We start from the raw sequence: 10,627 nt of genomic DNA on the forward strand, positions 1-10,627 counted from the left end.
ATTGTACTGAATCTGTGGATTGCTTTGGGTATGAACATTTTAACAATATTAATTCTAATCCATGAAGCATGATGTGCCTTTCCATTTATTATGTCTTCTTCAATTTCTTTCATCAGTGTTTATAGGTTTCCATTTAAACCTTGATTAAATTCATCTGTTAGGTATTTATTCTTTTTGATGGTGTAAGTGGAATTGTTTTCTTACATTCTCTTTCTGAAAGTACATTATTACTGTATATAAATGCAGCTGATTTTTATATATTGATTTTGTATCCTGCAACTTTACAGAATTTATTTATTAGTTCCAACTTTTTTTTTTTTGGTGGAGTCTTTAGGGTTTCCTATGTATGATAACAGGCTTCCCTGGTAGCTCAGCTGGTAAAGAATCTGCCTGCATTGCAGGAGACCCCAGTTTGATTACTGGTTTGGGAAGATCCCCTGGAGAAAGATAGGGTACCTACTCCAGTATTCTGGGGCTTCCCTGGTGGCTCAGACAGTAAAGAATCTACCTAAATGGGGGAGACCTGATTTTGATCTCTGGGTTGGGAAGATCCCCTGGAGGAGGGCATGGCAACCCACTCCAGTATTCTTGCCTGGAGAATCCCCATGGACAGAGGAGCCTGGTGGTCACAGTCCATGAGGTTGCAAAGAGTTGGATGCAACTGAGCAACCAAACCAGCACAGCACATGTATGGTATCATGTCATCTGCAAATAGTGACAGTTTTACTTCTTCCTTTCCAGTTTGCAAGCCTTAAATTTATTTTTATTGACTAATTTCTCTGACTAGGACCCAAAAACCTACTTTTTATAAATTCTATTTTATCCTAGATTTCAGAAGCTTACAAAGCAATAGTTCTTTACAAACCATATCTCATTATTTTCAAGATATTCTGCCTCATTTTATTGGGAACAATTTATAGATCACAAAATATTCTTAAATTACTAAGCTTCTCTGCTTGAGAGTAGCCCTAAAGAAGGCAGACATATAGGTATCATTCAAGGTTGTTAGCCTTGAAATGGCGTAGAGACAGTGAGGGTAGGATATTGACAACAGAGTGTTTGAAGTGTTGGGATGTATAGCTAGGGAAAATAAACATATGTCAGTAAAGTTGAGGTCCCAGTCAGGTAAAAAATAATGGAAGTAGATGGAAGGATAAGGGATTGGAGTCAGAAAGTTGTACTATATTATGGTATTCAGGTATTCACTAGACCATTTAGTTTTGTTTGTTTGGCTTTGGGGTTTTTTTCACCATGCCTTGTGGCTTCTTGGATTTTAGTTTCCCAACAAAGGGTCAAACCTGTGCCCCCTGCAGTAGAAGCATGGAGTCCTAACCACTGGACTTAAGGGAATTCTCTAGAACATCTAATTTAACTAGAGAAAAATAACGTCAAAGCTATGGTTTTTCCAGTAGTCATGTGTGGATGTGAGATTTGGACCATAAAGAAGGCTTAGTGCTGAATATTTGATGCTTTTGAACTGTGGTGTTGGAGAAGACTTTTAAAAGCCCCTTGGACAGCAAGGAGATCAAGCCAGTCAATCCTAGAGGAAATCAACCCTGAATATTCACGGGAAGGACTGACGTTGAAGCTGAAGTTCCAGAACTTTGGCCACCTTATGTGAAGAGCCGCCTCACTGGAAAAGACTCTGATACTGGGAAAGATTGAATGTAGAAGGAATAGGGGATGACAGAGGACCAGATGGTTGGATGGCATCACCTACTCAATGGACATGAGTTTGAGCAAACTCCAGGAGATGGAGAAAGACAGGGAAACCTGATGTACTGCAGTCAATGGAATCACAAAGAGTTGCACATGACTGAACAAAAACAAGAAGCAGCCTAATTACTGGATTGATTAAATTTTTGGCTGACTTGAATTAGAATTTTTCCTTGAGAATTCAAGATGGTGAATATAAATTAAGTAATATTAAAATACTTCCCAGTTTATTTGTATACAGTTGTGAAATTCGATACAGCAAACAGGGATATTCTCTATTTTACCAGCTTAGAGTATATTGTCATTTAAAAACCAATATAACCAAGTAAAATGCTAATAAAATAAAAGTATATTCCTGAAATAAAGTTTCAAAAGTGCTCATTGTCACTACTGATTTAAAAAGGAAAGTTTATGGTGAATAAGGAAAAAAATAACGTCAAATATTCTGAGGTAAGATAGATTTATTCTTTTATAATTGCTTTCATGTTCACACACTTCTAGGAAAAAGAGCCATAATATAATGCTTTCTTCTTAATTTCCCATAAATGGAATGTTTACATTAACATACATTTAAAATTTTTCTGCTTCTAAGCTATCAAAGTTTATTTTCTTTTGAATAAATCATCAAAGACTTTGTCAAGTATTACTTTGTTTTTAATTAGAGTCCACAGATATTTATGAGACCAGTTGGTTTTTGTGGGGTTGAAAATTTTAAAATATAAATTGGCATTGAGAGTCTAATACATATTAAATTTATTATTGCAATTATACCACCATTCTTCATTAAATAAACCTTTTACTCCAGAGCACCTACTTGAGTGTTGTGTTGTTGTTATAGTTGACCTGTAGAGGTCACTATTAACAGGCAAATGAAAAGCCTGTTAGAATTACAGGTTAATATAGTTAAAACTTAAAATCTGTTTGTCCCAAATCACTGGAAAGACCATGGCAGTACTTTATATTAAGATATCATAGAAATATGACACAACTTTAAAATCAGAATAGTTTTAGATAAATTATAATAAAAATCGATGTTATTACTTGGATCAGTTAGCCACAATCTCATGATTTAAAACTGCAATTACTTAAATTGAAAACAAAAAGTGACCCCACTAAATTGAGTTCTAATGATTTCCTATTATTTACTTATTTCTCTAATATTTAGTGTCAGAATATAGGGTAAAGACAGAGATGGAAACTGGATTCTGTTTGGACTCAAACCAAACATGAGCTGTATCTTTAGAAAGTGTAAATTTTACCCCATTAAAAAAAAAAAAAAAACCCTGAGAAAATTCTAATAAAAAGTTATATAAAGTAACCATTTTTAATGTTTATTTAGCTGGACGGTAATCAAGTGGATATATCTAGGGAAAGATAGGAGAACTACTTAACAGAGAAACCACCCTTACCATGCAAATGCCAGTAAAACCTCCTTAAAATGAAGGGAATCTGTCATTTTGTATAAATTCTCTTCTGCTTCCATAAACACAGCCGTAATCAATTAAAGACCCACTTGTGAAGGAGTCATTGTTTGCAGTTCCATTCAGACATTGCTGAGTTGTCTTTTAGACTGCCCATGCGGAAAGCCTGGTAAGGTGATGAGAAAGTTCAAAGCACCTAACTTTTCAATGTGGATTTTGTTATTGAGACTTCTCTATCTTTTTTATTCATTTTAAACTTTGGAGTGTAGTATGTGTTGATTATTGATTCTAGGAAATGGAGGGGGCTTAAGAATGTAGCAAAGAATGAAAATGATCTAATGATATAATTCCATGTGACTTTCAGATTGCAGTGCCTCATAGATTAGTTCAAGAGACATCAGTGCTGAAAATGTTCACAAAGATAAATAATATTACTTTATCATAAGTCTTTTAGTACAAAGTAAGAGTGATTTCTCCAACACCAATAAGTCTTTCATTATTTTTTGTCATAGTCAGAATTTTATTTTTGTTCTCAACCTCTCCCTTACACTCTTAATTTAAGCTGGACATTATAATTGTATTATTATTGGTACCAATAAGTACTATTGGTACTAAAATTGTCAATATCCAATTTTGGTTGCTGGATTTGCGAGACTGGTGGAATTTCTTCAAAGATGTAGATGTAAAAATATTTCAGAGAGAATTTAGCATAAGTGATTTAAAGCATTAAGATAAAAAATGTCTCAATACAAATGATTTAATGCTATTGATATGTACTAAACTAGAGGGAGTAAAGAAATTACCCTCAGATTTGGGAATACAAGTTACTTAGTATATTAAAGTAAATTCTCATATGGTAAGCCTAAGGGCTAAGAAAGAAATGTCATAAGGTTAGTGTCAGGACCTCACCTTATCAGAGTGGGAATCTAACTTGTGGGTCACTTTTGATCCTTTGCTGTCTGGACAGAAACAGACCAACTTTCTCACCTGATTAGCTAAAGAATAATCTGGCATAGGTCTGGAAAGTCAAATTTAACCATATTTAGCAGGATAGTTAAACCAAATGTAAAAGATTTTGGGATGGAAATTAAGGAATGGAGAGATCTAACAAAAATGTTTGCTTTCCTAAGATCCCTTTGCTTTTCTAGATCAAATGGAGGAAACAGCTTTCCTTGGGACTACAATTTAATAAAACTACCACGTCTGTCACTGTTATGCAAGCACATAGCCTCTCTCTTTTCCTTGTGTGATAAATCTGGGGAGGTTATAAGGAAGAGCCTCAGTGTCCAGACCAGCCACTCTACAGATGACTCAGGACTACACCTTCACTAAATCCATTCATTACAGTGGCCCTAGTGGGAGTTACAAGTGAAGCCTGCCAATTAGACATTGGTAATGTGGACTCTACTTTAGGGAATTGGGCAAGACTGCCAGAATTCATTCCTGAACTTGAGCAGCCACAAAAGAGTATTTTTCTGTCGCCTGTAACTGATTCAAAACCGGGTCTCAAAAGGACAAGCTTCCTTTTGTGCACCATCTTTCCTGAAGTCCAACAACTAATAATGTTACAAACATCAGGTTTTTCACAAGATCACAAGAAACATCTGACGAAGGAGAAGCAAAGAAAAAAAAATGTCATCTTTTGACTTGATTAGCCTCTGCTTTACTGTTTTCCAATTTTAGAACATTCTCTTTGGAAAATTATTTTGTGGTTATTTACCACAAATTAATGGTACCTATTTGTTAGATGAAAGATTAAATTGTGATATATCAAGGATAATAAAAAGTTTCCAGTATTTTTAGATGTTGATTAAAGCAGTTCATGTCAGGGTTAGTTCATATTCAAAACTGCTAGCACTTACCTTGAAAACGTATTCAGTACTTTCTTCTCTGCTAATAATCACATATAAAGGTGAATGCTTTGCCTTCAAGTTCACTAAACTTTTTTTTTTTTAATTTTTATGTTTTAGTTAATTTGAATGCTTGGGGGATCTTTTGAAATTTTTTAAGAAGCAAAGGTAGATTTTCTTAACAAAGATCTTATTATTAGAATAAACAAATCTCAGAAAATTTCCAGGTCATTTTGTGGAAAATAACAGAGAGCTCTAAACATAGGAACATTAGATAGTAAAGCTCATAGAATCAGCCCCTGTAGACTTTAACAAGAAAGATTTGACTCTGTACCTTTATATCAAGTGTTGGTTTTTTTTTTTTTTTTTTTCCTTTTTAAAGCAATGTACTCTTTTGGCTTCTAGTCCTAATTTTACTTCAGAAATTATTTTTAATGTGCTTCAGACAGGGGCCTTCTGTCCAGGTCTTGAATGCAAGTACTGTATTTTTGTTTTGTATTCTTGTACAAATATATTTTATTGGGAACCTATTTCAAAATGCTTGTTAAACATATGACCTTATTCACATGAATGCATTCAAATGCTGTAAATGTAGGGGCAGATGTTGGAACAGAGGAACCAATGTCTCATATTCATGGCTGCAGCTTACTGTTTGAGGCAAGAGGTTTCCTTCATCAGATCACTGCTAATGCACATGCTGCACTATGTACATGCTTCTTGCTGCTGTGACTCACACACACAGGCATGCACCCACACACACACACACACACACACACACACACACTTCCCTATGATTTAAGAGGGAAAAAAACGCATCAGTCATAAAGCTCAGAAGTTGAAAGTAAGAGAGTAAGGCTGGGATAGTAACAGTTCAGAACTTGAATGAATTGCCAGTTTTCACCAAGTAACTGGCTGGCCTTCTCAGGCAGGCTCCAAATTCCTGTTGAAATGAAGACTTTCTTTCCTGGACTAGGCCTGGCATTCCTGGGAAACAATGGCCCTTTTCAAATAGGCTCTGAAATTTCACAGGTGAAGGGAGAGGGGCAGTCATTTGATCCCACCCACAAGAAGCCTGTTAGTATTTTACAAAGTGAAGACAGAGCATATCGTGGAAATGCATGCAAAGCTGGCTAGTGGCTAAGAACTGCAATCTAGACCCATAGTTCTGCAGATCTCTGTGAAATATGAATAAATTTCAACGTTCTGTCTTTGACTCACATTACAACTCTTTTTCTAGATTTTCTTAAGAGCGATCTGCAAAACCACCAAAATAGGATTTTATTTCGTGTCTTGGAAAAGCAGTATTCTGGCTTGTCTTTAATTAGATATTGACATTAGAACTATAAAATAAAGAATTCAATTGCTGATATGTGTGTGTGTGTGTGTGTGTGTGTGTGATTTTGGAAGCCGTACAAGGTAAAAATATCCCATAGATGTATAAACATACACCTATATAATTAAATACATACATATACACATGGATATCTGTAATGATTTTATGTTGCTTCCAAAATGGTTTTAAGTAAGATCTCATTATAATTCAATAATTTAAAAAATTCAAAAATATTCAGGTAAGTTTATGAATCATAAATGGAAGTGTAGACTAGGAATCCCCAACTACTGGGATCTAATGCCTGATGATCTGAGGTGGAGCTGATGTAATAATAATAGAAATAAGGTACACAGTAAATGTAATACACTTGAATCATCCCCAAACCAACCCCTTCCCCCATTCCATGGAAAAATTATCTTCCACAAAACCAGTCCCTGATGCCAAAAAGGTCGGGAACTGATGGTATAGACAATATCAGTTTGAAAGAATTTGACCACACTGATCACCATACTTAGATGTACAATTCAGTTCATAGATTTTATGAAAACTTATATTTGAGCAGATGTTTCAATAATTGAATGAGATAAACTGAGGATTTTGGTACTCAGTTTCACGAATGAGAAAATTAATGGAAGTTCAGATTTATCATTAGTAAACTGGGAGTCTATGTACCTGTTCAGCAAGAGACTGAGTCTTTTCTTCTTTTTAACAATTCTGATAACTCCTCCAAGACTAATGACACACCCAGTATGTAACCTATCTTGAAGACTTATTTTGAACATGGATTACCAAAGACTCAGGAAGTAAAAACAAATAATAAATAATTACAAATAATTATTTATTATTATTAAAAATAATTATAAAACATAAATAATAGAACTATTTATGATTATATGGTCATTATGTAGCATTTTAATATTAAAATTTTTTTTAAGTTGTTGCAGTTATTACATAGTAATCTTTCCCCTACCCTCAGTGGCCTCAATTCTGGCAGCAACCAGAGTATTTTGAGCTTGTGTCTTTTTTTTTTGTCCTGTGCTCACTTGCTCCAGTTGTGTCCGACTCTTTGTGACCCTATGGATTGTAGATTGACCTGGCTCCTTTGTCCATGGGATTCTCCAGACAAGAATACTGGTGTGATTGCCATGTCCTCCTCCAGGAGATCTTCCCAACTCAGGGATCAAACCCATGTCTCCTGTGGCTCCTGCATTGCAGGGAGGGAGACTCTTTTGCCACTGAGCCATTTGGGATTGAACTTATGACAATATTGCTTCTGTTTTATGTTTTGGTTCTTTGGCCACAAGGCATGTGGGATCTTATCTCCCTGACTAGGGATCAAACCGGTACCTCCTGCATTGGAAGGCAAAGTCTTAACCACTGGACAGCCATGGAATCTCAAGCTTATGTCTTATAAAAAGGGTGAAAGAGAAGAACAACAACAATACAACCAAAGTATCAGTGCTTGAGTTTCAAATGCAAAAATTGAAAAAAAAAATTTTTAAGCACAAATGCAAAAAGCATGTTAAAAAAAAAAAAAAAGGTGCATTAATACATTAACACATCATCAATCAAAACCAGTTTCCCCAACCTACAAAGACAAATTTGAGGAGTGAGGAAGAGAAGAAATAAAGGGTAAAGAGTGTTTAGGGTAAAGGGTAAAGAAATAAAGGGTACAGAGTGCATCACTTGAGAAAATATTCTGGGTATCTGTTTCCCCGTCTCCTCGGTTATAGAGAATTAACAATAGAACCAACTGTTAAATTTAGGATTCTAGAACTAAGAGACCTGATATTTCCCAAATGAAGTTTATAGACGCAACTAGCTTTAAGTCTGTCCTACTCCTCTACCCTTATTCAAACCTCTTCCCCCTTACACGGAGAGAAATAAAAGAGTGGAGGTGGATGAGCTGTTCAAAATACAGCACTAAGGTGACCCTATAGTATCTCTTGATCCATATACATATAGTAGCCCAGACAGCAGCAGAATGTTTTTCCAGTGAACTGAGAGCAACACAAATATGGTATAGAAAACCAACAGACTGGGGGAGGCCAGTTTTCCCTAGTCCTTGGCCAGTTTTTCCTGCTAATCTGTGTGAAAATTCAACTCAACAGTTAATTAGTGAACAGATGTATATACCATGAAGATTATGTAAGTAAATAAATGACAGAATCTGCTTTTAAAAAGAATATAATTTATATTTTTAGAGGACATAAGACTATAATATTTATATAAATATGTATAATACAAAGCAGGATGTGATACATGCAGAACAGATTATTGAAATGGAATATTTTTACCTAATTTTGACTGAAGTAATAATTCAAGAGATATGAAATGAATATGAGACAGACCTTACCCTTTGCCCATTTGCTGAATATAAAAAGGAAAATCCAGAAACTCAGTTTTCTGATTTTTGAAACCCTCAGGTATTTCAAGGACATAAAAAACTGTCAGAATATAGAGAAGATGTTTTGAGAAAAATTTCTTTCAAGAAAGTGATGCAGTAAATCTCACCTTCTCTTTTCAGAAAGGTAATATGGCTCTTCCTGTCAAAAAGAGTGGTCTTCAACAAGACCACTCAGAGAGCTTTATATGTTTTTCCTAACAATAAAAGGCCTTGCAACCTGGAGACAGATGCTTACCTGATCTATCTAAAGGATGAAAAAAGCACAAAAACAAAAACAATTAGCTTCTTGGTGTAGAGCCAGGAGACTGTTGCTGTTGCTTTGAGACTAGCCTGTTCTAGAGCTTGGGGCAAAGGATGTGTGAATAGATCAGCTATTGGCCATGTGGGCAACAGCTGGGTAAAATCCATTTAAGGACTGTCCAAGATCAATAGGGATTGTTGAAGCTTCTTCGATAGTTTGAGGTTATGTAAGGAAAGGGACTTCCCTGGTGACTCAGATGGTAAAGAATCACCTGCAATGCAAGAGATGCAAAAGACATGGTTGCAATCCCTGGGTCAGAAGATTCCCTGGAGAAGGGAATGGCTATCCACTCCGGTATTCTTGCCTGGGAAATCCTATGGACAGAGAAGCCTGATGGGCTACAGTCCATAGGGTCACAAAGGTAGGACACTAGTGAGTGACTGACTAACACTTTCACTTTTTCAGTTTCATGGGACGGAAATCTCCAGGGAAGTTAGAGACTGATGGGATCCAGCCAAAGAATGAAAACCACAGCTATGAAAATCTACAAAATCCACAAAATCATCGCATAAGAGAGGAAATTTTGTCCCATAAGAGAGACATTTGGCCAATGTCCAGCAGAGAATATGGCACAATCAATCAAAGGAAAATAATTTTATTCTCACTTTTCCTGCTTACTTTGACCCTGAAGGAATATGAGAAAGCTGATAACCTGTTAGTGAAAGGGAGACACGGAAGGAAAAAGAGCACAGGACCACTCTCATAGGTCTTGAGAAGATGAGAAATCTTAATTTGAATGCCTATTGAAACATTAATCAATAACCTGGAATGTATATGTTATAATTATTGAACTGACACAACCACCAATACAAAATAAAAAGTTTTTAAAAATAAATAAGCAGAAAATTATTTCCCTGAAAAATGAAAAAGGGCACTGAAGATAAAACAGAATTGTGATTTTTTTTTACATCCTGTAAGTCTTGTGTTCTATATACTAATTGTATATCTTATAAAATATGTATGAAATTCTGTGCAGTCACGTATAGTGGATAGACTATTTCTACATCTGGGTTAGGTAACTATTTCTTATAATATAAAGATCACTGGATAAGGACTTGCTGAAGCACTGTTTTAGTCTTAGCTCTATCTACTTTTCTATACTGTGTCACCTTACGTATTATGTTTCACAGATTTTCTTAATCTCAACTTCTTCCCATGTAAGAGTAAAAATGTAATAATACCATATGAAATGCCTTTTCTCCTAAATGAGATCATTTAGAGCAAATGTGATGATGTAATGAAAACATTTCAATATTAAGTACAATACATATGTAGTATTGTATAGGAAATGGCAGCCCACTCCAGTATTCTTGCCTGGAAAATCCCAAGGACTGCGGAGCCTGGTAGGCTACCGTCCGTGGGGTCGCAAAGAGTTGGACATGACTGAGCGACTTCACTTTCACTCTCAGGGAAAATTATGAACTCAAATTACTTTGTTAAAGAAAAGGCTTTAGTTTTTTTTTTTAATTTGTATTAATATGTATTTGAGACATTTTTTAAACACACAGCACAAACATACTTGACTTATGATTTATCATATTTTGTTTATTCATACTTTTTGATGGCATCTTAAAACAAGACTTTTTATCTCAAGTTTAA

At 35.3% G+C, this 10,627-nt stretch overlaps 1 long non-coding RNA gene across 1 annotated transcript; it reads left to right on the plus strand.

Annotated features, from left to right (window-relative positions):
- The first annotated feature begins 8,084 nt into the window (after window positions 1–8,084).
- On the plus strand, window positions 8,085–9,618 carry LOC107132304 (uncharacterized). Its single transcript, XR_001496699.3, has 2 exons — window positions 8,085–8,468; window positions 9,434–9,618. It is a non-coding gene; the product is annotated as an uncharacterized lncRNA (long non-coding RNA).
- Window positions 9,619–10,627: the final 1,009 nt, after the last annotated feature.

This window comes from Bos taurus, chromosome 3 (genome assembly GCF_002263795.3).
Source record: "Bos taurus isolate L1 Dominette 01449 registration number 42190680 breed Hereford chromosome 3, ARS-UCD2.0, whole genome shotgun sequence".
In the NCBI taxonomy this organism is placed as follows: domain Eukaryota; kingdom Metazoa; phylum Chordata; class Mammalia; order Artiodactyla; family Bovidae; genus Bos; species Bos taurus.